This window comes from Schistocerca piceifrons, chromosome 2 (assembly GCF_021461385.2).
Source record: "Schistocerca piceifrons isolate TAMUIC-IGC-003096 chromosome 2, iqSchPice1.1, whole genome shotgun sequence".
In the NCBI taxonomy this organism is placed as follows: domain Eukaryota; kingdom Metazoa; phylum Arthropoda; class Insecta; order Orthoptera; family Acrididae; genus Schistocerca; species Schistocerca piceifrons.
Genome location: NC_060139.1, coordinates 876,050,142 through 876,077,205, shown reverse-complemented (window position 1 = coordinate 876,077,205; position 27,064 = coordinate 876,050,142).

Below are 27,064 nucleotides of genomic sequence, written 5' to 3'. Positions count from 1 at the left end.
TGACTTGACTGACTACTGGAATCTCGATACGGAGCTATATAACAGATTATGCGATAGTTTCGGAATATAAGGGGCGTCTTACCACGGTTCGCGTGTGGTTCTTAGTCTTTTAAGCCTAGGGTCCGATGACCTCAGCAGTTTGTTTCCATAGGAACTTACCACAAATTTCCAATTTTTCGGAATATAATGCCACGTAGCAATTAAATTTCATAAGACACGTATCAAATTGGTGATGTAGAAGTTTTTCGACATTCGAGTGCATACAGTAAGAAGGCACTAAAATGAACAGCGTGAGAATACTCTGAATTGGGAAAAGCTATTGGACAGGAGAAGATAAATAAAACCATGTAAAACGGTCCCTAATATAAGGGCTCTTCAATTAAGAATGATCATAATATTTTATGGTCATAATTTCTCGCACTAAAATTTAATCTTACGATAATCTGTTAGCTTAATCTGCAAAAAACAAGCCGTAGTAGTTTCTTCTTGGGACTCCTGGTTCCCGCCTATGAGAGGCAGGCAAGGTTAGACATGTTCAGTATCGTCCACCGCTGCAATGGAGGTAACATGCGAGGAACAATATGCGGTTTCAAATGCTGCTTTATTCTCAACAAATCTTCAGCTGAGGCCTATGCAATGCTACTGGAAGCCTATGGAGAGTGTTCTTCCGTACAGCACAGCTCGAAGGTCGTTTAAAATGTTTACAGAGGGGACACAATTAATTTCAAAGGAAGGTGGACCCGGTGCTCCAGTTACTGCTCTTGTGGAAGAAAACATCGACAGTGTTGCTGTCGTTGTGAGACAGGATCGACGAATTACCTTAAGATTACTTTCTTAAATACTGAACGTTTCACGGGGTGCCAACCACATGTTGGTGACAGAAAAAAATACACGTGACACGTGTTTATGCGCGATGCATTCCAAAACTGTAGGTTCCCGAACAAAAGGACGTTCGCGTGCAGGGCTGCATGCAGTTAAAGTTGATATTAGAGGAAGGTCCGGAGTTTCTTTCAAATGCAATCACTGCCGATGAAACTTGGCTACATAATTTCGATCCTGAGAGCAAACAGCAAAACTCAGTGTGGAAATCTCCTTCATCACCAACCCCAAAGCAAGCAAAAGTGGTTGCTTCGGCTGGGAAAGTAATGGTTATCTCATTCATGGAACAGTTTAACAACATTTGTACGTGCACACACATCAGTAACTGGTCAATACTACAGGGATGTCCTGAAAACATTGCAAGTCCGTATCAGGCGCAAATGACCACATTTCCGAGAAGCAGGCTGGATGCTGCGCCACGATAATGGGCGGCTGCATATTGCCAATGTTGTTGCTGAATATCTTGCAAAAATCAACGTGAAGTGCGTCCCTGACCATCCCTATAGTTCGGATTTAACCGCATGTGACTTTTTTCTATTCCCTAACATAAAAAACACCTTCGTGGAAGGCATTATCAATCATCAGAAGCAGTGGTGAAGATTGCGGAGGCGATTTTGAAGGATCTCTCAAAAAATGGTTTCCATTATGTATTTGAAGACTGGTATAAACGCTGGGACAAGTGCATCGCATTCATGTGAGACTACTTTGAGAAGGACCATCAAAATTATGAGGACTAGTAAAGATGTGTTGTCAAAAAAAATGATCATTCTTTATTGAACAGCCCTCGTAGATTTAGGGATGTTCGTAATATATACCGACGGAAAAAATATCGCAGCACAAAGGAGTTTTGCGAACAAACGAAAGTTGGTAGGCACGTTCCTACATTAGAAAAATGATACCTATTCCAATTTCGCGCCAGTTCGGTAAGAGTGACGCTAGTACCACCACCACTATGAGGATTGGAATCAGATTTGCTTTAAATTCAGGCTGTAAAGGTCGTGAGCATTAGTTATCTTTGAGATTGGATGCGGGTGAGTTGACGTTAGTCAAGAATGCCTTTAAGGCGAGAAAGACGCCATTATCAGAAACTCACTGAGTGAACGGGGTAGTGTATAGGACTACGAAAAGCTGGACGTTCTTTCTGTGATATTGCAGAAAGACTTGGCAGGAATGTAGCCACTGTACATGATTGCTGGTAGCGATGGTCACGAGAATGTACAGTCGCAAGAATACGAGCTCCGGATGGTCACGTAGCACTACCGACAGGAAACAGTATCGTGTTCGGTGTGTGGCTCTGGATCACCGTACTGCATTTGCAGCAGCAGTTTGAGCAACGGTTGGCACCACAGTGACACAACGAGCTGTTACAAATCGGTTACTTCGAGGACAGGTTCAAGCCAGACGCCGTGTAGCGTGCATTCCACTGACGTCAGATCACCGCCATCTGCCATTTCAGTGTTGTCAAGCGAGAGCTCATGGGAAGGCAGGGTGGAGGTCTGTTCTGTTTTATGATGAAAGCTGGTTCTGTTTCGTTGCCAGAAATTGGAAATTTCCCAAAGTTTCTATGGGATCAAACTGCTGAGGTCATCGGTCCCTAGGCTTACACAGTACTTAATCTAACTAACTTACTCTAAAGACAACACACACACCCATGCCCGAGAGAGGCCTCGAACGTCCGGGTGGCGGGGTCGAACAGTGGCAAGGCGCTTCAGACCGCACGGCTAACTCGTGCGGCTTTCGGTGCCAGTGATGGCCGTGTGCTCGTTAGAAAGAAGCCAGTTGAGGGCCTGAAAAAAAAACCTGTATGTGTGCTAGACACACTGGACCTACAACTGGAGATGTTGTCTGGGGTGCGATTTCGTATAACAATAGGAATCTCGTAGTTATCTCACGCACCCTGACTGCAAATTTGTATGTCAGCCTGGTGATTCTATCTGTTGTGCTGCCGTATATGAACAACATTTCAGCGGGTGTTTCACATCAGCATAACGCTCGGCCTTATACCGCTGTTGTAAACCCAACATGCGCTAGGGAGTGTCCACTTGATGCCTTGGCCTGCTCCATCACCAAATCTGTCTCCTATCGAGCACGTTTGGGAAACCATCGGACTACAGCTTTAGCCTCATCCAAAACCAGCGCTGACCGTTCCTGTATTGACCAGTCAAGTGCAACAGTTATGGAACTCATCCGACAGACTAAGATCTGGTACTTGTACTACGCATGCACGTTTACATACTTGCATTCATTCAACATTCTGGCGGTTACACCGGTTATTAATGTAGGAACATTTCACCTGAGCAATGGCTTATCACGTACATACATTAACCTGTGGTCTTGCAATGTTATCTACTTAAATATGGTACCTAGATAAATGTTTTTCCGATATTTCATTAATCTACATCAATTATTTTTTGGTATTGCGATTTTTGCCATCAGTGTATTATCAAACTACATGGCTTGATTGACATTCGTCGCAGTCGAAAAATTGGTAAAGTCTGGAAAAATATATAAGATATGAAGAACATAAAACTTTTGACTTTCCTCTGGTGTGAATGGTACAGAAATAGAAATTTTAAAATTCATAAAATGAGTTAGATTGTATTTTCAACGGAACAACATATGTGACTACCAGGAAGATACGTTAGCACTGCAATATATCGGAAAAGAAAATCCATAAATGATTGTCACTCAATAGAAAAAAAGTGGAGCATAATAACGCATAGAGAATTTTTTCCATGTGACATTAATGATTACGGAAGAATTCAACCAAAGTGTTACAATTGCAGTTCCGAAGAAGACTGCGCTGACGGGTGTAAATATCACCAAACCATGAGTTCATTAGTAACAATGGTTGCAAAGTTTATCTACATAAGAGTGGTAGAGCCTGGTCTTGAGGAAGATAAGCTTGGTTTCTGGGGAGATATAGGAACAGTCGAGGCACTACAGACCCTCAGTTTAACCACAGAAAACTTATATTACTACATGAACTGTACAGTGTTGCGTGGTTTCCGGTAGTGTTGGGCGAGCGCTCCTGTTATTTTCGCATTGCTGAGGGAAAAAGTTGGCGAAGTACAGTGGAAGTTTCGTGTGGGTGGTGAATGGCGTGGTAAATGAAAACTAAAAATTTACTGGGAAAATTCAACATACATTTTAGTTTTTTTTAAACAAAACAAGGGAGAACAGGCATTTTTCAGTATCCATTGTCCTCATCCTGATAGTCCATATCAACGGTGGGTCCATTCCCGCACCCCCCCCCCCTCTCGTCTCCTCCATCCCCTTGTCTCACCCATTCGTGAATGGTAACATTGAACTTCGAGCATTAGTTTGTCGGCGATCCTTGTCACACTAGAGTCATTGAATCTGCTGTATCCGTTTTAGTCATTCTTTTAATGCTTTGAATAGTGACAATGAAGGGAAAAGAAATACTCATTCCTCACAGAGCCCTACAGTATTCCATTGATAAAACTTTATTCAAAATTATTTTTGTATCTCTTATATTATTTCTGTTTAACGTCAATCTCTCATTGAAAGGAGACCGCACAAAGCGGATGGAAACAGTTGTTTGGCAAAAACGATGGGAGACATGCAGCTAGGCTGGACTTTATTGTTGATTACCAGTGATCTACTTACACGTGTACTCTGTTGCGGGTCATGTGCCTGCGCGCGTTCCGAATTTCAAGGTTTCCCTACGGAATTAAACGAGCGAGCATTAAACCTGAAACCCCTTCTCATGCATTTTTATTTTTACTGATCTGTACGCCTCTCCACATTCTCTGCACGTATGGAACAAAACGCCTCTTTGTACTAAAATACAAGGACTATGCGAGGGTTTTTCAAGGGGAATAAAATTCCCTCGTTCGATAAAACAATACCTTCACATCTTGAAATTATGTATTAAACAAAAAGAGAAGGCCTTCTGTTAACGTTTTGCTATAGAAAGAAAGAACAAAGCTTCTATGAACTTGATACTATACAAATTCTGTTCGAAATCGGTGGATAGCAAAACAGAACGTAAAAGCTATAGATGTGGAACAGAAGTGAATGCCCGCAAAAATTTCGTTATACGTGGACGCGTGTCCCAATAGAAAGACACCGATTTAGGAATTCGCGGGCACAGGTAAGTTTGAGGGAGAATGGTGGGAGTTCATTTCCAGTTATGCAGTATTTCAGTTTGTAGCGTGCACAATTTCCACTGCAATACATCATAAATTACAGCAGTCTGTCAATAAAGGAATGTAGTCATCCGCCCACAGGACTGTTTAAATATAATTAAAAATGATCCTAGAGGAGACGTTCTGAATGATCCTCCCTATATAAGACTACAGGAAATCCGTCAGCAGCATATCAGTGTACAATTTCTGTTGGATAATCCTGGGAATTGGGTAGCTCTAGAAGTTCTACGCTTGTTAGCAGCGATATTATTGCAATGAGTTAACTTGCACACACATTGAATGACATTAAAAAAATATTGAAAAGAATAGTGAAAAGAATGTAAGGAAAATATCTTTAAATACGCAGCGTGAAGTCATAAATATTTGCTAATGTAAGAAGTAAAATGTATAATGTACGTGAAGTAATGAGGCGACAGCAATTTTGTGAATGTATAATACATATTCATCAGTTTAAATGTTATAAATGGTTTATACCAAATATTTTTATAAATTTTGAGGTCAGATCCATCAAAAAAATGAGAAAATTAGTGTTATATATATAAATCCTTCGTGTCAAAATAACTTACAACGTTGCTAGACAGGAACTTAGAACCCGCCTCCGGTTGGTTCTACTGGGTGGATCAAGCGAAAGTGAACCGGACGAGTGGATAAGAATGGAGGAGAATGTATGCACATAGCCACAGCCCAACAGGATGTAGCAATTGCCCTTACAGCCGGCCGAACATTGGAGCACATTGACACAAATTTCACGCCTGACGAGCAGAGGTCAGTCTGGTTGTGGCATTACTTAGGCACCTAGATCACCTGATCTGTCAGTCTGCGATTACTGTGTGTGGGGAGCCCTGAAGTCTAAGGTGTATCGCAACAACCCTCACAGTCTTCAAGAACTGCAGCAGAACATTAAGAATGAGACTGCATCAATTCCAGCAGTCCAGCTCCGACCCACCTTCAGCAACTTGCTGACCAGAGCTCAAAAGTGTCAAGAGATGGATGGTTGTCACTTTTAGCATCTGCTGTAGTCAGGTTAGTACTTAATTTCCATTCCTCTGCTGTGTTTCTTTGTACCCTAGAAATCAGTCCTTTGGGGTGGTTTTATTTCCCCCTTCCTGTATATATGCATACCATCGTTGAATCTTGCGAGCGGGAACAGTGGAAAGTGGCTGGAGGATGATTTGGATAGACGACGGTTCAAATCGTTGCCTAAACGTGCATATCTAAGTGTTTAGCTGGTGGAAATTTCTGGGATGGTTCCTTTGAAAATGATCTATTTCTTTCCCCTACATTCCTCATTCCGAGCTTATGCTCCAATTATTCTGTCATCGAGGACGTTAAATTTTAGTCTAGTTCCTTACTCTCGATCATGTAGCGTTGCCATCATTGAAATACCGCCTGAAGCTGCTCAATTGTTTTCCTTGTTTCTAACAGTCATTGATAAAGCGTCTTCAGATTACGAATTTCTGTTAAAATTAGGTGGTACCAGCAGGGATAATAACACAAACGACTGGCGGTGTGTGGGAGGTCCAGGCCGCGGAAGTGCAGTCTTAAACCTAAAATGTAGATATAGCGCTGTGGAGAAGTGTATGTCGAATAACTGGACTGAGAATGGCAAAGATCGGCCGGGGTTAAAAAAAAATAAAAAAAAAAAAATAAAAATTCGGAAATGCTGTAGCACATTCGTTTCAAAAATACCACACAAATGTTGACGAGCAAACGTTAGTAGAGATTAGTGTGTCTATAAAAAGATCGATTCGCGGGGCATACGTACCACTTCCACTGCCTGAGTTTAGCAAATGATCTCTCTGGGCATCCTAGAAAATTCTGGTCCTACGTAAAATCGGTAAGCGGATCACAGTATTCTATTCAGTCATTAGTAAACCAGCCTCTTGTGGCAATAAAAGTCAGTGAAAGGAAACCTGATACTGTAAATTTTTCCTTCGCTCCATTTGCGAGTGGACTAGGAAAGGAAATGACTAGTAACAGTACAAGGTACCTCTTGCACACATCGTAGGACAGAGTATGTTTGTGGATCTACCGTAGAAGGTACCGGGGATTGCAGCCATGTTATTGAAATGTACTGGAGCCCGATCATAAGTGAACCATACACTTCTTCGTATAGAAGGAGGAAATCGTATTACTACTCTAGTAAAGTGTCCTGGAATACTACATGAATTTCGCAGACAGGGCAATTCTGTTTCATCATGGAAAATTATCTTATGCAGTTCCTTGTCTGTAATTCGAGGCATACCGTGAGGATTTTGATATGGCCACAAATATTGCATGTAGTAATTAGATATTTCACCAACTCTAAGCAACGCTGAAGATAAAAATAATGGATTGGCGGCTTATGCAATGGACCATAAGTAAAAGTTTGCTCCTTGGACGGTGATCGGGAGGAGAACAAGGCTGCAATCACAGAACGAAAGTAAATGTCGGGCTTGGTAAACGCTATTCTCCCGAGTAAATTTTGTATGTTTGCTTGGTTTACAGACACCCTTCTTGCATTTGATTTGGACAGTGTGCTTTCAATTTTAATTCTGAAGGCAACACACACATGAAAAAAAGTTTTCCATAACTCCGGTTCCCAGTACTCCTGAAGATAGACATTGACTGTGGATATTGTATCACGGACACAGTCCTTTTGACTGTTCATAGATGTCACTAAACCCGCCCAAAGATGTAAACAACCATGCTGAGCAGCGCCTATTAGACGGAGGGCGTCCGACAGCCGATCAGTTCCAGTCATTCCACCAGGAAGAAGGTACACGGCTCGTGGTGTCTGTAGTTCAACCATGCCTAGACGCTCAATACCGCGGTTCGATCGAGTCAGCATTGTTACTTTATGCCAGGAAGGGCTCTCAACGAGGGAAGTGTCCAGGCATTTCGGAGTGAACCAAAGCAATGTTGTTCGGACATGGAGGAGATACAAGGAGACAAGAACTGTCGATCACATGCCTCGCTCAGGCGCCCCCCCCCCCCCCTCCCCGCTCCCAAGGGCTACTGCTGCTGTGGATGACCGCTACCTGCGGATTATAGCTCGAAGGAACCCTGACAGCAACGCCACCTTGTTGAATAATGCTTTTCGTGCAGCCACAGGACATAGTGTTACGGCTCGAACTGTGCGCAGTACGCTGCATGATGCGCAAGATGCGCAATTTCACTTCCGACGTCCATGGCGAGGTCCATCTTTGCAACCACCCACCAAGCCATGCAGTGCGGTGCAGATGGCAGATGGGCGCAACAACATGCAGAATGGACCGCTCAGGATTGGCATCACGTTCTCTTCACCCATGAGTGTCGCATATGCCTTCAACCAGATAATCGTTGGAGACGTGCTTGGAGGCAACCCGGTCAGGCTAAACGCCTTAGACCCACTGACCAGCGAGTGCAGCAAGGTGGAAGTTCTCTACTGTTCAGGGATGGCACAATGTGGTGCCGAAGTACGTCGCTGGTGGTCATGGAAGGCGCCGTAATGGCTGCGCGTTACGTGAATGCCACCCTCCGACCGATAGTGCAACCATATCAGCAGCATATTGGCGACGCCTTCGTCTTCATGGACGACAATTCGCGCCCCATCGTGCACATCTTGTGAATGACTTCCTTCAGGATAACGACATCGCTCGTCTAGAGTGGCCAGCATGTTCTCCAGACATGAACCCTATCGAACATGCCTGGGATATATTGAAAAGGGCTGTTTATAGACGAAGTGACCAACGAACTACTCTGAGGGATCTACGCTGAATCGAGGTTGAGGAGTGGGACAATCTGGACGAACAGTGCCTTGATGAACTTGTGGATAGTGTGCCACGACGAATACAGGCATGCATCAATGCGAGACGACGTGCTGCTGCGTATTAGAGGAACGGTGTGTACAGCAATCTCGACCAGCACCTCTGAAGGTCTCGCTGTGTGGTGGTACAACATACAATATGTGGTTTTCGTGAGCAATAAAAAGGGCGGATATGATGTTTATGTTCATCTCTGTTCCAGTTTTCTGTACAGGTTCCGGTACTCTCGGAACCGGGGTGATGCAAAACTTTTTTTGATGTGCGTAATATGGAATTTAAGGTAGGATTCCCGTGCTTCCATCTATTTTTCTTTTGAATATCTAGATTAATTTGAGGTAGAACTCACTCGCGGAATACGAAATCTTTTATAATCTTTTTTGAAGTGTAATTAAATTCTACTGGCATTTGAACTGTAGAGTTGGGTATTTCACTCACGATAGATTTTGTTCTATTTGATTGGGAAATTATTAAATGATAAAAAGTTAAGTTTTTTACAATTACTGTTCTCATTTTAATTTATTTATTTGTAACTCTTTTATTTAATTGTATCTAGTGTGGCACTACTCAGATGCATTTGCACCACAAGACGTCTTAGCCACTTCTCCACAGCCTACGTTGCTGCTAGTCCATGGTAACAGCAGCAAAGGTTGGACAGTTCGATTGTTTTATATGAGTGGTGACGTTCTGGTACAGTAATATAGTATCCAGTCCATTATTATACTCTTAGCCATACGGAAAGTCATATGTGACTGCTCAGCAAATGAACTTCGGGTTATGGTTAAACTGGATACTTACATTATTCGCAGTCACTAAACATGCGGAAAGCTTAAGCAAGACTGTGTTCAGATGTACAGACCTGCCAAATGCAAACATGTATCCCAGTATATGATGAGCACAAGAAAAAAGTGATATTTTATCGATAGCACAATACGACTTTCTAACAACTCAAATCTTAGTTATTGGATAGAATTTTCACTATTTGGTGATGAGCGTATATTTTAATGAATAAGAAGAAATAAAAAAAATATTGGTGATATCGTTATCACATATATTCTTGTTTTGGTCTGAAAATTTTTCCTCTGCACATCCTACACAATGGGACCACAAGTCTGCTTATGCATTTATGCATAGGATGATATGTAAGTGCCAATATAAAGCATTCTAATCCCTCGTATTCATTCTGTGTCGAAGGCCGTTGTTGTGATGGATACACCGTCAGGTCACCGAAGTTAAGCACATAAAATGTATTCGCAGCTGCATAAGGGAATAACGACAGTGAAAAATTTGTGCCACACCGGGTCTCAAACCCCGATTTCGCTCTTCACGTGAGACGCTGCACTAACCGCTTTGGCTACCAGTGCATGATTCACCGAACGATCAAAATTTCCTTATGTCATCGTTACTACGTCTCAACCTGTACTCTTACTCACGTCATTCCCTTAGAGGGGAGAACATTTTCATTGAAAGTCGGTGCCTGATATCGGCGCATAAATACGATATTACAGTGTCCGTGTTGTTAAAAAGAACGATGCAGTGTTCCTACTCTACACACACGCACACAAACACACACACACACACACACACACACACACACACACACACACACACACACACAAGTATTACAGTCATCTACACTTGACAGATACACTTCCACACGTGGCTCTCATACCTCGTGAATTAAAAGTGCGTACGGACGTGAAAACTACGAGAAATTTTTCCAAATAGGCTGCTGAAGCTGCCCTTGGGGAGCTCCCAGCCTTCATGTCATACAACTTTACTTTATTTTTACTGTGTACAAACAAAAAGTCAACAGATGTTCAAATATCTCACCCTTGGTCGTCGTTATAATGATGTGTTTTTCACGAAATGAAACAGCCAAAGTGTCGACAATCTGACCTGAACTGGATGTTTTGTTTAATCAGCAACAACTTGAGTTTAAACATCAAGAAAACTTATTATCTAGTAATATTGGCATGATATTCATAGATAGCAACCAGCTCACTTTATACAGTGTAAAGGTACATATTTCCAGGAAGCCTATATAAATGTTTCCCTCATTTCCTTGTTATGTTTAATCTATTATAATTCATAGTAAATGTCAATAGATTCAAATATTTATTTTCTTCAAGAACCTTTCGACTCGTTCCAGCCTCTTTCCACCTTTCCTCGGCCGACCGACGTCTCTTCCACCCATTAGTACGTTAGTCCTTGCCGGCTCGGAAGTCTACTATTCTCCATGTTAGGCATATGATTTCCCAATTTTTCCCATAGTCGTTTACCTAGTCGTTCAGGACATAAACGTTTAGCTCCTGACGAGTGTATTCATTTCTTATTCTGTGGTGTCTTGCACATCCTCTTACTGATCTTAAAATTTCATTTCTGCTGCTTGAATTTGTTGCTCATTTTTTCTCCATTTAACCCTTGCTTCGCTGTCACATGTTATTATAAGGACGCCATTGTTCTATTAAACTTCACTGAAGTCTCTTTAATGTTCTGATCGTTCCACACATTAGTTCATAGTCAGCTCTCCCTTAGGGAGACTTGTTTGCTTTATTACGTTTCCATCAATGGCAATCTTTTTTTCTTATAGGATGTTTAGCCCCGAATGCCATGATTTTGATTTTAATTGTGGAGTTCTTCAAATAAGTTTTATTGCGATTTGTCACGTCTGCATACAAATATCGGCAGTTCATCGTCTTTTACAAAGATTGCTTTGTTGTCCACAAGTAAAAATGTTCTTACACTTTTCTCGCGTTCTATTTTACAACAATAGTGCTCATATATCTATTCCTGTACGAAGTTGTCAGAATTATGACAAACAGTAAAGATGACAGAACGCAGCCCTTACGTGGGCCTTTATTGACATTTATTGGCTTACTCAGTTTTTCATTAGTTTCTATGACTTTCCTTGTACTTCTGAAAACATGAATTAGTTGCCTGAGGTAGTCCCTCTTATCCATAATCTGCCACAAATCCATCCTGCTCACACTTTCGAAGACCTTTTCGTAGTCAATAAACGCTAAATGAGTTTTTATTTTGAATTCTCAGTTACTGTGGTCTTCAGGCCGAAGACTGGTTTGATGCAGCTCTCCATGCTATTCTATCCTGTGCAAGCTTCTTCATTTCCGAATAACTACTGCAACCCACATCCTTTTGATCTGCTAACTGTATTCGTCTCTTGGTCTCCCTCTACCACTTTGACGCCCCACACTTCCCTCCATTGCTGACTGGTGATCCGATGGGGTCTCAGAATGTGTCCTAAAATTTTTTCCCCTTAGTTCTTTCACAAAGACTGCCGAACACTTAAATCAACGTTCGATCTTAAGAAACTTTTCTTTTTTACGAACTCTTTTTTTGCCATTGATGTTCTTCATTTGATATCCTCTACTTCTGCCGTCATCAGTTATTTTGCTGCCTGAATAACAAAAGTCATCTACTACTTTAACTGTGTCGTTTCCAAATGTAAATCCTCAGCTTCGACTACATTCCATTATCCTTGTTTTGCTTTTGTTGATGTTCATATCCTTCTCTAAAGATACTGTACATTTCGTTCAACTGCTCTTCGAAGTCCTTTGCTGTCTCTGACAGAATTACAATGTCAAGCCTAAAAGTTTTCATTTCTTCTCCCGAACTTTAATTCCCACTCCAAATTTGTCTTTGGTTTCCTTTACTGATTGCTCAATCAAAAGACTGAATAACATCCGGGATGGGCTACAACCCTGTCTCACTCCCTTCCCAACCACTCCTTCCCTTTCATGCCGTTCGGCTCTTAAAACTCCCGTCCGGTTTCTGTACAAGTTGTAAATAAACTTTCGGCCTGTGTATTTTACCCCTGCCACCTTCAGAACTTCAAAGAGAGTATGCCAGTCAACATTATCAAAAGCTTTCTTTACATCTACAGTTGCTATACATGCAGGTTTTCCTTTCCTAAACCAATCATCTAAGGTAAGTCGTATGATCAGTATTGCGTTGTATGTTCCTACATTTCTCCGGAATCCAAACTGTTCTACTAGTTTTTCTATTATTCTGTAAATAATTAGTGTTAGTATTTTGCAACTGTGACTTATTAAACTGGTAGTACGGCAGTTTTCACACCTGTCAACACTTTCATTCTTAGGAATTGGAATTATTATATTCTTCTTGAAGCCTGAGGACATTTCACCTGCCTCATGCACATCAGATGGAAGAGTTGCATTTGGGTGGCTCTTCCAAGGCTATCAGTAGTTCTGATGGAATGTTTTGTACTTCCGAGGCCTTCTTTCGACTTAGGTATTTCTTCGTTCTCTTAAATTCTTCGTCTACGTCCTCTTCCAGTTCTATAATATTCCATTCAAGTTCATTTCTCTTGTATAGCCCTCTAGATAATCCTTCTGCCTTTCTCTTCTTTACTTAGGGCCCCATCTGAGATGTTAATATTCATACAGCTGCTTCTCGTTCCTACAAAAGCCTCTATAATTTTACTGTAACTGTATCTATCTTTCCCCTAATGATGTGTGCTTCTAAATTCTGACATTTGTCCTCTAGCCATTTCTGCTTAGCCTTTTTATACCTTCTGTCAATCTCATTTTTTAGACGCTTGTATTGCTACATTTTTATATTTTCTCTTTTCATCAGTTAAATTCAGTATCTCATTTGGTAAACAAGGATTTCTACTAAATCTTATATTCTTACCTATTTAATTCTCTGCCACCTTCGCTATGTCATATCTCAAAGCTTCACATTCATCCTCTACCGTACTCCTCTCTTCTGTTCTAGTCATTCGTTGCCTCCCAACAAATTCTATTTCTTTCAACTTACCCAGGTCTCGTCTCCTTAATTTCCTACAATTTCTTCACTTTTAATGTACAGTTCATAACCAATAGATTGTGGTCAGAGGCCGCATCTGCCCCTGGAAATGTCTTACAATTTAAAATTTGGTTCCGAAATCTCTGTATTACCGTTATATAATCAATATGAAACCTTCTTTCAAGTTCCTTAAACTACGTCTTAGCGATGATTCAATTATGCTCTGTGCAAAATTCTACTAGTCAGATTCCTCCTTCACTCTTTTCCCCTATTCCATATTCAAAATGGTTCAAACGGCTCTGAGCACTAAGGGACTTAACATCTGAGGTCATCAGTCCCCTAGAACGTAGAGCTACTTAAACCTAACTAACCTAAGGACATCACACACATCCATGCCCGAGGCAGGATTCGAACCTGAGACCGTAGCGGTCTCGCGGTTCCAGACTGACGCGCCTAGAACCGCTTGGCTATTCCATATACATCTACTTCTTTTCTTTCTCTTCATTTTCCTACTATCGAATTCCAGTCCCCCATGACAATTGAATATTTGTCTCCTTGAAATATCTGAAAAAATTTTTTTATCCCGCAATAGATTGCTTGAATCTCTTCGTCATCTGCGGAATTAGTTGGCATTAAACTTGTACTACTGTGTTAAGTGTTTGCTTCGTGTCTATCTTGGCTACGATAATGCGGTCACTATGATTTTCATAGTTGCTTACCTCCATTCCTATTTTCTCATTCATTATTAAATCTACTCTTGCTATTCCCCTTTCTGATTTTGTGTTTAAAGCCGTATGTCCCGTCCTCCCTGCCTCGGAACTTCATTGATTTCCACTATATCTGAGTTCAACCTATGCATTTTCCGTTTTAAATTTTCTAACCTACCTGCCCGATTAAGGGCTCTAGTATTCCACGCTCCGATACGAAGAACGCCAGTTACGTTTCTCCTGATGACGACATCTTCTTGAATAGTCCCAGCCCAGAGATCAGAATGAGGGACTATTTTACCTCCGAAATATTTTGCCAAAGAGTACACCATCATCATTTAACCATACAGAAGAGCTACATGTCATTGGGAGAAATTACGGCTGTAGTATCCCCTTGATTTAAGCAATTCGCAGTACCAGCACAGCAAGGCTATTTCGGTTGTTGTACAAGGTCAGATCAGTTAATCATCTGACTGTTGACCCTAGAACTGCTGAAAAGGCCACTGCTCCTATTCAGGAACCACGCGTTTGCCTGTCTTTCAACAGATACCCCTCTGTTGTTGTTGCACCTAGATATTTGTACCGCTGAGGTACGCAAGCCATCTCACGAACGGCAGGGTAAATGTTTCATCCACCGTGTTTCTCAATAATTTGTTTCACTACAAATACATAACACACTCCATAAATGCTTCCCTTCTTTGCATAGATTTTATAGCCGAACTCATACTACTGATTCACCTGTAATTAATACAAATTGTTCTGTCTCCCTTCTAAAAAAAAATGAAATCTCTGTAATTATGGTCCAGTATTGTGGTATTGGTTGTTGTATGCAACAAGAATTCTACAAGTGAAGCAGCCTTCATTCAAGGGATGTTCCACCATTCTTAAGAATTTCTACGTTAATGCTACGTATTCCTACGACTTTTCTGTTTCTCCTTGTTTCCAGAAACTCTTTTAATTCATCCATAGACATTAAATCAACAGTTAACTTTTCGTACACAAAATCTCGCTCTTGATGTGTTTCACTACACCATAACCCTTTACAGTACTTAGTCAAGTCCTCTTGAATCATCTTATATGCAAACTACTGAATGTTCACGCAAATCATTTACAGTATCACTGATAAACTTGCCCCTCGTATTTCTCTGGTAATTTCCTTTAATATCCATCGTCTTTCTCTATGTTGTTGTTGTTGTTGTGGTCTTCAGTCCTGAGACTGGTTTGATGCAGCTCTCCATGCTACTCTATCCTGTGCAAGCTTTTTCATCTCCCAGTACCTACTGCAACCTACATCCTTCTGAATCTGCTTAGTGTATTCATCTCTTGGTCTCCCTCTACGATTTTTACCCTCCACGCTGCCCTCCAATACTAAATTGGTGATCCCTTGATGCCTCAGAACATGGCCTACCAACCGATCCCTTCTTCTGGTCAAGTTGTGCCACAATCTTCTCTTCTCCCCAATCCTATTCAATACTTCCTCATTAGTTATGTGATCTACCCATCTAATCTTCAGCATTCTTCTGTAGCACCACATTTCGAAAGCTTCTATTCTCTTCTTTTCCAAACTATTTATCGTCCATGTTTCACTTCCATACATGGCTACACTCCATACGAATACTTTCAGAAATGACTTCCTGACACTTAAATCAATACTGGATGTTAACAAATTTCTCTTCTTCAAAAACGCTCTCCTTGCCATTGTCAGCCTACATTTTATATCCTCTCTACTTCGACCATCATCAGTTATTTTGCTCCCCAAATAGCAAAACTCCTTTACTACTTTAAGTGCCTCATTTCCTAATATAATTCCCTCAGCATCACCCGACTTAGACTACATTCCATTGTCCTCGTTTTGCTTTTGTTGATGTTCATCTTATATCCTCCTTTCAAGACACTGTCCATTCCATTCAACTGCTCTTCCAAGTCCTTTGCTGTCTCTGACAGAATTACAATGTCATCGGCGAACCTCAAAGTTTTTATTTCTTCTCCGTGAAATTTAATACCTACTCCGAATTTTTCTTTTGTTTCCTTTACTGCTTGCTCAATATACAGATTGAACAACATCGGGGAGAGGCTACAACCCTGTCTTACTCCCTTCCCAACCACTGCTTCCCTTTCATGTCCCTCGACTCTTATAACTGCCATCTGGTTTCTGTACAAATTGTAAATAGCCTTTCGCTCCCTGTATTTTACCCCTGCCACCTTTAGAATTTGAAAGAGAGTATTCCAGTCAACATTGTAAAAAGCTTTCTCTAAGTCTACGAAGGCTAGAAACGTAGGTTTGCCTTTACTTAATCTTTCTTATAAGATAAGTCGTAAGGTCAGTATTGCCTCACGTGTTCCATTGTTTCTACGGAATCCAAACTGATCTTCCCCGAGGTTGGCTTCTACTAGTTTTTCCATTCGTCTGTAAAGAATTCGTGTTAGTATTTTGCAGCTGTGGCTTATTAAACTGATAGTTCGGTAATTTTCACATCTGTCAACACCTGCTTTCTTTGGGATTGGAATTATTATATTCTTCTTGAAGTCTGAGGGTATTTCGCCTGTTTCATACATCTTGCTCGCCAGATGGTAGAGTTTTGTCAGGACTGGCTCTCCCAAGGCCGTCAGTAGAGATTTATATTTGCATCACAGGGATTTTCTAGACTGTTATGATAAGCTTGATTGTTTTCTTTTATTGCTTGCTTCATTTCTTCCATCCTTCTTGGCAGACTACTGTTTTTTGTCTTTTTAAATTTCCCCTAGGGCTTCTCGTGCTAGTTGTTGGATGATGTTCCTCATTATGTTCCATTATTTCTCCTCTTTCTCTACTTTTAATAGATGTTTTGACAGTGTGTTTAGATAAGATACCTGACACTGTTCTCCTGCAGTAAATTGCTTTTGTAGATTTTCTTCTTATTAGGTTTAGTTGCCTTTCTCCATTTAATAGACACATTAATTCATGAGAAAACATGAAATCGTCTGAGGAGATGTCACGTCAGGAGATGTCCATGGTACACATGCGTATCGATAATGAGAGCTGAAATTTTCTTCGTTCCCATACGATTTCCCAAACGTTCGAAATACTTTGCTATCGGTATACTGCCACCTCTAGCATTTGAACCTCTACTTATAACAAGGTAATCATTATTGTTCAGTTCTTCCAGCTGTTTCTGAAGTGTGGCGTAGCACATTTCTATTTTCTCTTTCCTTCCTTCCTTTGGCGCGTATGCCGCAAAGACGTGAAGTGACCTCTCCCCAGTGTAGTTGCTCGTATTATCCTTTTATTTACGTAGTTATAGGACACTAACATTCCTTCAGTTTAGTACCGATCAGCCGCGTCACACGTGCCTTTGTTCTGGTTGCCACGTGCTCTCCGCTGCATACCCGGACATATCCTACATCTTTAGTTCCTTTAAGCTTTTTCTTTGTTTCTGTTATGGTAGCAATATTTACTCTCCTTTGTTTAACATAGTGCAGCGCGTCAGCAACCGTATATGTATAGAAAATAAACAATTTTTTTCAGCCTTCGTATATGTATAGAAAATAAACAATTACCTTGCAACTGAAGGCTGAAAAAATTGTTTATTGTCTACTCTCCTTTGCTTTACTAGTTGTGTTAATTCCTTCTCTTTTTAACTGATAACACGCACATAACACGCACATTACACGCACAGAGATTCAATTTGTATTTAATTACGAAATCCGGTTGTCATTAGACGATCCGTCCCTGGTTTTAGTTCCAAGGCTATTGCATTGGGGTGTGTACTCCACACTCTAGAAGAGGTTACGAAGCTACCTTGGTAGAGTAGTCCGCTGATACTCCTGTCATCTTGAGGCCTTCTGACTTGCCTGATTTTTCTGTCAGGGTTTTCTCCCCCTTAGCCGAAAGCTCCAGTGAGGGTCACGTAAATACGTTGAACGTAACTCTTTCAGTGTGTTTGTATCTGTGCTATTAGAGACCCTGTTTCCACTATTGAAACTGCCCTTTAAAAGGGTATCGTCGGTGAAGAGAGGAGAGGGGGCGTGACGATATGACGAGTGGGTTGGTTTTCGTGTGTGGGGACACGGATAAAGCGTATTAGTGTCAACTGCAGGAGGACAGTGGTTGCTACTGAGTGACTGTGAGCAGTGCTCCGTGCTTCTAGTGATGGATGAAATACGACAGTTTTCGCATGTGTAAGTCACAAATATTGACGGATCACTGCCGCAATACTGTGAGTGCACGATATCGGATATTAACATTACGAGAAATGAGCTTCGATTCTAATAAGCTTTGAACAGTGCTGTACCATGGAGTAAGACATCGTACAGACAAATGTAAATCGTAAATACGTCGGCGCCGCGTATTTCAAATTGTGCGGATCCTCTAACTGCAAACCCACATCAAGCTCTCGACGCAGCTGCAATAGTACGGGAACCATACTGTCTGTAACACAACGGACCTCGCGACGTTATTTACAACGCAGCATCGTCAATTACCGCCATCGCGCGTCACCGGAATCTCTGGAGAGACGTGAGGTGTAGCCAAATGAAACATTACTTGAAGAATCAAATTCTAAAGGTGCCAGGGGTAAAATACAGGGAGCGAAAGGCTATTTACAATTGGTCCAGAAACCAGATGGTAGTTATAAAGAGTCGAGGGGTATGAAAGGGAAGCAGTGGTTGGGAAGGGAGTGAGACAGGGTTGTAGCCTGTCCCCGATGCTATTCAATCTGTATATTGAGCAAGTAGTAAAGGAAACAAAAGAAAAATTTGGAGTAGGTATTAAAATCTATGGAGAAGAAATAAAAACATTGAGGTTCACTGATCACATTGTCATTCTGTCAGAGAAAGCAAAGGACATGTAAGAGCAGCTGACGGAATGGACAGTGACTTGAAATGAGGATATATTATGAACAAGGATAATGGAATGTAGTCGAATTAACTAGGGTGATGCTGAGGGAATTAGATTAGGATATGAGACGCTTAAAGTAGTAAAGGAGTTTTGCTATTTGGGGAGAAAAATACCTGATGATGGTCGAAGCAGAGAGGATATACAATGTAGACTGGCAATGGCAAGGATAACGTTTCTGAAGAAGAGAAATTTGTTAACATAGAGTATAGATTTAAGTGTAAGGAAGTCGTTTCTGAAAGTATTTGTATGGAGTGTAGCCATGTGTAGAAGTGAAACATGGACGATAAATAGTTTGGACAAGAAGAGAATAGAAGCTTTCGAAATGTGGTGCTACAGAAGAATGCTGAAGATTAAATGGGTTGATCACATAAATAATGAGGAGGTATTGTATAGAATTGGGGAGAAGAGGAATTTGTGGCACAACTTGACAAGAAGAAGGGATCGGTTGGTAGGACATGTTCTGAGGCATCAAGGGATCACCAATTTAGTATTGGAGGGCAGTGTGGAGGGTAAAAATCGTAGAGGGTGACCAAGAGATGAATACACTAGGCAGATTCGGAAGGATGTAGGTTGCAGTAAGTACTGGGAGATGAAGAAGCTTGCACAGGATAGAGTAGCATGGAGAGCTGCATCAAACCAGTCTCAGGACTGAAGACCACAACAACAACAAAATGGTTCAAATGGATCTGAGCACTATGGGACTTAACATCTATGGTCATCAGTCCCCTAGAACTTAGAACTACTTAAACCTAACTAACCTAAGAACAACAACAACAACAACTTGAAGAATGTCATCTATTTTTAAGTATAAAAAGATTTGAAAATAATATTCTTGAGCGAATGCGCGCTCTTTTATTAAAGAAATATTCCAAGTTGTATAGGAAAAATGTAATGAAACGTGTATGGACTGTAAATTCAGAGCAACGCTGTTAGAGAAACTAGCTTTTGGCTAAAACGAATCGGAGGAATTATATTTTTTATGTTTTAAGAAAAACGCAAGGAGCGAAGCTACTCTCAGAAAACTGAAATTCACTCCTCTTGTCTCCATCGAACTGAGCGGACGTATTTTGTGTAAGTGTTCTGTAGCAGAAGTGATTTGATTTATAGTTAAATATGTTAAAAATTAGTTACATTATAGTTTTCATTTGTAAGTGAATGTTCTAGTCACATTTATTAAGATGTACGTGAATTATGGTTTTTTGTAATATTTGTTTCAGAAACGCTGGTTGGAACCGCGAGTACAGCTGATGATGACGAACAGACAGAGGGTGCCGAATGCAATCCGCATTGTGACACTGATTTCATTCTGCTATAAGCAAAGCACGTTCCTCGGATTATTTGCGAATCATTTAAAGGTAACGTGCGATCATTTTGAGCAAATGACAATTATGTATGATCTCGCCATTATCTCCGAACTGCGAAAGTGCTGTTTCCACTTCTTTCAGGTATAGGCCCCGCAGAACTGATATTGGTGTTAAATTACTAAGGCTTGTAAACGGGAGCTATTTTATTCCGAAATCATTGCATTTCTTTTAAATGCGTGTCAGATGCAGTAGGAAGAATGCGCGCCACAATCAACAATGACTTTGCTTAATAGGAGAGAAATTAATTTGACAACTCCACTTTTACAAGTTTTGCTACATTATTCAAATACCGGAGCCAAAAGGATCATGCTGGCGCCCAATGTGGGGCGCGATATAAGAATTTTGTACGTCTAACTTGTGTTATTTTTCAGTTTCATGTATCCAACCAGAGGAAAACGAACCTGATGTGAAGATATTGTCCATTGATGTCATCTGGTCACTTTCTGATGGGAAAATTTATTATCCTGTCACGAAAACGAACTGCGAAGAAAAGTCAAGGGACGCCAGCACAGCTAGCCCGCCATAGCATGTTCGACAACTTCACAAAATTCGAGTAATTAATGTACGTTTCATTATTTAAAATTTATAAGAATCAGTTTATTGCCTTGTAATAGTAAGTTCTACAAAACTGTTAAAATTGTAGTTGTCCAACGTGGCCGTTATAAAGCAACGCAACGCCAAGATGGACTGCTAGCCATTCTTTTGTCTTTGAAATGAGCGACCATTCCGTAGTTCTAGATTATGTAGTATTGTTGCGGCACTTGTGCTTTTAAGTGTAACGTGGGTTCAGTGACTCATTTTTATAATATGATAAAGTTTGGGAAACCGGAGAATATGGATTCCGATTCACAATAGCAAATTCCAGTCGATGGTGACCGTACAGTCGAGACGACTAAAGAAAAGGCAGGTTCCGATACTGAAGTATGAGAACGTGGGGTGCGAATACAAGAGACTTATTTGAGGGAGCGAGCAAAAAACGGCGGAAGTTATGCCACATGTAATTAACACCACTTAATAAATTACACTTATGTAAATGCGAATTTTACTCGCATCCCAAATGAACAATCACATAAAATGAAAGAAAGTTTTGCTCAAATGTAACAGCGCGGGGCATCTTGTTCCATTGACGGCAGTAGCAACACAGAAGGAATGCTTTTTGTTTTCTCGATGGGCACATCAGGGATACTATTACGTGAGACGTTGTGATTAAGGAGAGAGGAATTGCTAGATCTCTAATGTGGGGTCAGAGAGGCATGCGGACTCAGGAGCCGATGAAGTAGACATAGAATGTGGTATGATACTGCAGTCCACTGCGGCAATAACAGCCTCTCCAATTACATGAAATGTATGCACAATTGCGAATAAAGACAACCATCAGCTGTATAACTGAATGACGACAGTGAAAATTTGTGCCTCGCCTGGACTCGACCCTGAATTTCCCGTTTATCGGGAGCCGTCACCATACCATTACGCTATCCGTGCACGTTTGTCGGCCAAACCCAAACTTCCACACATCGTCAACTATGTATACTTAATGAGCACTTGCACATCCATTATGTATATTCCCGAACGGGAGAGACATTTTGATTGAAAGTCGATTGCCCAGTGTCGGTGATTAAATACCATATTGCAGTACGGGTGTTGCTCAGAAGTACGATGCAATCTTCGTTCGGACATGTACCATGATACTTGAAGAACCTAAATTAAAAGATCCTCATGTTCAAACTATGAATGATGGTGTATGTATGTTAACGAGCTGCTTTAGTTCACAACTACTGACGTAAGCCACAAGTCTTTTATTTATTTATTGGTCCTAACAACCACTCGTTTGCTTCTAACCAGGCTTTCTTCATATTTCACTATGACACGCAGACTGCAAGTAGTCTGGAATGGAGTCCAACACCAAGAAATATGAAATCAGTTATAGATATAAAAACAGTTAATGTCTGTTTGTGAAAAGTAAAGTGATAGAGAACAATTTCAGAATAGGAAGGGAGATTCAGAACGTTGAACGTGGCAGCAGCGGACGTGAGAGAAGAATTGAGACAAGGAGAAAAAGACGAACGCAGACAATGAACGTAGCAAATGAAAAGAGGGAGAAAAATTTGACGTGAGTGACTGAAAAACATTTAAAGCAAGTGAACGTTTGCTTCACTGTTCGATTGAGACATGACAATACAATGTCCAGTTACGAGATAAAAAAATATGAATCTGCAAAAAGGAGCGTTTTTACTTTTCCCTAAATCTTACAGGTTACACTGAAGAGTCAAAGAAACTGGTACACCTGCCTAATATCATGTAGAGTCCCCACGAGCCCTCAGAAGTGCCGCAACACGACGTGGCATGGGCTGGACTAATGGATTCATGAGGTTATAGCCATAACCGTACACATCCATCCGCTCGATACAATTTGAAACGAGACTCGTCCGACCAGGCAACATGTTTCCAGTCATCAACAGTCCAATGTCCGTGTTGACGAGCCAAGGGGAGCCCTTACAGCTTGCGTCATGCAGTCATCAAGGGTATACGCGTGGGCCTTCGCCTCCGAAATCCCAAATCGATTATGTTTCGTTGAATGATTCCCACGCTGAGACTTTTTGATAGCCCAACATTGAAATCTGCGACAATTTGCACTTCTGTCTCGTCGAACGATTCTCTTCAGACATCATTGGTCCTGTTCTCGCAGGGTCTTTTTCCGGCCTCAGTGATATCGGAGATTTGATGTTTTACCGAACTCCTGATACGATACACTCGCGAAATGATCGTATGGGAAAATCCCCACTTCATCGCTGCCTCGGAGATGCTGTGTCCCATCACTCGTGTGCCGACTGTAACACCATGTTCAAACTCACTTAAATCTCGATAATCTGCCACTAAATAAGCAGTAACCGATCTAACAACTGCGCCAGACACTTGGTGTCTTACGTAGGCGTTGCCGACTACAGCACCTTATTCTGCCTGTTTACGTATCTCTGTACTTGAATACACATATCAGTTTCTTTGGCGCCTCAGTGTATTTCTTAGTGTTCAGGGAACACTGTTCCAGAGGTGGATAATACCAATGACAAATGATTTTGAGACTAATTACGTTTTGTGGATGGGAAAAACTAGGATAATAAATAAGAGATGAAACGAAAGATAGCTGATATGTGATGTGCAAGTGAGTGCATGTGCGCAAAGGAGCCAATGAAGTAGACTCAGCGTTTTGTAGTCCGGCCGCAACCATAGTAACTGAGCGAATGAAGCACTCGAACACAGGTGAAAGCTGTAGACGTAATGCAAACACGTTGTGTATTATTGCTGTGGTGCCATGTGATCTTTTCTAGTATCTACGACAGGCTGTATTTTATTTTTGTCACAAAATTATCAACATTAGATGTCTTGACTTGACATTTTATGAAACTGAATAATAGGTATTTTCTTGTCAATCAGTAGCTCATCTAGCTAGCCATGACGCTTCTTAATCATTTCAGTCTACGGAGCATAAATCGTCGCCTGCATTTTGTCGATATAACAAATCATTCATCCCTTTGAGTACTTTCACTTATTCAACGTACTACAGTATCGTCTTCATCTATTTAGGAGATAGCTCAACTAACTCAAATAACTGGCAGATATCCTGTTTCAACAAGAATTCAGTAGTCTTACCGCACTTCCACGGAGGCAAAGCCATAGTTACTACCATGTTATAGGGGGACACTAGAGGAGGGTAAGGGATACCAACTTCCTGCAAAATGTCACTGCTAAATTTTGACGAGTATTATCATATCCACTGCACTTATTAGACTATAACGAATCCTGGCAAATGTTTTTTGAAATCCCGCATACCATGCAGTTCGGAGACTGAGTACGACCGTGCGACAGATACTTGATGCTCTATTGTTCCGGCCGAGCCCGGCGCGCAAATTGAATCTGTCTGCCGCTGAAAGTAACGACTGAACCCCGAGCGTGCGTCAAGGCCGGGCGAGGTGATGGAGAGCTGCGATGTTGCTCCCCCCACTCCTCGCCACGAGATCGTCCTTTGTTGCATGATCACTAGGCCCGGCCTATCTCACTGCCAGGGGGTGTGGGGTTGCTGCAACACGTGGAGCCAGTGTTGGGCTCCATCGGCGAATTTATCGCAGGCACCGCCGGGACGCAAAATGTTTACTGGAGGGAGACATGCTACCAGCCCATTAAACTACCATGCCCAGAGCGAGTTGGTCTCAGGCGCCAGTGTTAATCTGCGTCGCTGAATGCCGGGAGTGCATACGCGGCAGTCTGGCAGTTGTACCGTAGCGTCTAATTCCTGCAATGAGGGAGCAAACAGTTATAAACGTTTGCTTCATTACACTGCGCAGTGCTTCCCAGTAGGAACAGGCATGGCGAGAATTTCACGAGCATCAGATTGTCGGCGCAGCTCATGACTAGTCTTATGAGAGCGCTGGTATCCCATTTCCGACGTAGAAATTTGTGTGTGTGAAACGAAATCAAACTAGGGGAAATGACAAAGCAACTTGGTTAGCTGAATCTTAATCAACTTTTCAAGTGAGACGAAGGGTACCGCTCGTTGTGATTTTTTTTTTTTTTTCCTTTATTGTCATTTCCATTCCCCATCAGGGGCGGGATGGCAGCAGTATAAGTGCTGCTATTCAGCCAAGAGACATAAATAGACAGGAAGACATTTAAAAATAATATAAAGACGATAACATATAGAAACAAAAAAGGTGGAACAGAAGCAAATAAGACATACAAAGCGGTGACTGTAAATCGGAGATAAAAATCTAAAAAAGTATGTTACACTCAGAAAAAAACACACAATAGATTAAAAGGCACGAGACAGCATGGCGGGAGCATAAAAGTATGTAGAACAAATAAAACATCCACATGACGAGCGGCATAGCAAGGAACTTCATAGACAGTAAATAGGTCAAGCACAGAATTAAAACACACTTCAGCAGAGGACACTAGAACGGCACCGAAACATAACACTAAAGCAGCACACTGATACCGAATAAAAACCTGGGAGGATCTACATAGGATGGAGTGGGGGGGGGGGGGGCAAGGGAAATGAGAAGCAGGGGAAGGAGGCGAGGATGAGGGGAGAGAAAGGAGGATGAGGTGGGGGTTCACGCCGAAGGAGGGCTGGGAAGGGACAGGAGAGGAAAACAGCCGAGGAGGGGGTGCAGGGACTCAATGGGGGGAAGGAGGAAAATCCGCTCTGGGAGAAGGAGGGGTGAGGAAAAAGGGGCCCTGGGGAGGAAGGGGGAACAAGGCCAAGTTAAAGTTGGAATGAAGGGTATATGGCAAGGTTAAGTTCATCATCCAGGAGGGGGAGGCGTTGGAAATTGCCCTCTTGAAGGAGCTGGAGGGCGTGGAGGTGGAGAGAGGGAAGGATACAGCGATAGAGGTGCGGCAATGAGCGGGGGGTGGAGAGGAAGGAGGCAACCAGGGGGTGGGGGAGATTAAGCCAGCAGACAGTGTAATTGATGCAGCGATGTTGGAGGAAAAGCATGAGGTGGGGGAAGGGGATGAGTTCATACAGATGGGGGGGATAAAGGAAATTATGCTGATAGTTATCAGAAGCGAAAATAGATTTGTGTTTGGGGATGGAAATAGAAAGAAAGGGAAGGGGAGGTACATGGACGGCAGGCGATGGGGTGGGAGGGAGTGTGGGGGAAGGGAGCGAGAGAGATTTTTTTTATTTTTTTTACCTTATGGGACTTAACTGCCAAGGTCATCAGTCCCTAAGCTTACACACTACTTAACCTAAATTATCCTAAGGACTACCACACACCCCCATGCCCGAGGGAAGACTCGAACCTCCGCCGGTACCAGCCGCACAGTCCATGACTGCAGTGCCTTAGACCGCTTGGTTAATCCCGTGCAGCGAGAGAGAGAGAGAGAGAGAGAGAGAGAGAGAGAGAGAGAGAGAAGAACGAAAGCGGAGGCAACCTGGCACAATTTTGCACGGAGAGCAATGTAATAGTTGCTAACACATGGTTCAAAAATCTTGAAAGAAGTGTATTAGAAATTGGAAATTTGTGGTAGGGTCTTATGGGACCAAACTGCTGAGGTCATCAGTCCGTAAGCTTATACACTACTTAATATAACTTAAACTAACTTACACTAAGGACAACACACACACACCCATGCCCGAGGGAGGACTCGAACCTCCGATGGGGGAAGCCGCGCAGACCATGACAAGACGCCTTAGACCCGCTCGGCTACCCTGCGCGGCGAAGTTTATTATATCCACTGTTGATGACGAAATGCAACTGTAATTTAAGTTCATTGTTTTTGCAGATGTAACCCCCAACCACTCCCATTTTATGTCTGATGCGATTTATTCTTCCATTAACTAGTTTTCGAAGCACTGCAGGCGCCAATCAGCAGATGGAGATTTTACAGGAACATATGCAACTAGGTGCTAGGGTCGTGGTGTTGGCGGAAATAATGAAAATTTAGCTAACTAAACGAAAACATGTTGTGTCCATAACTTTTCCCGGTTGCACAC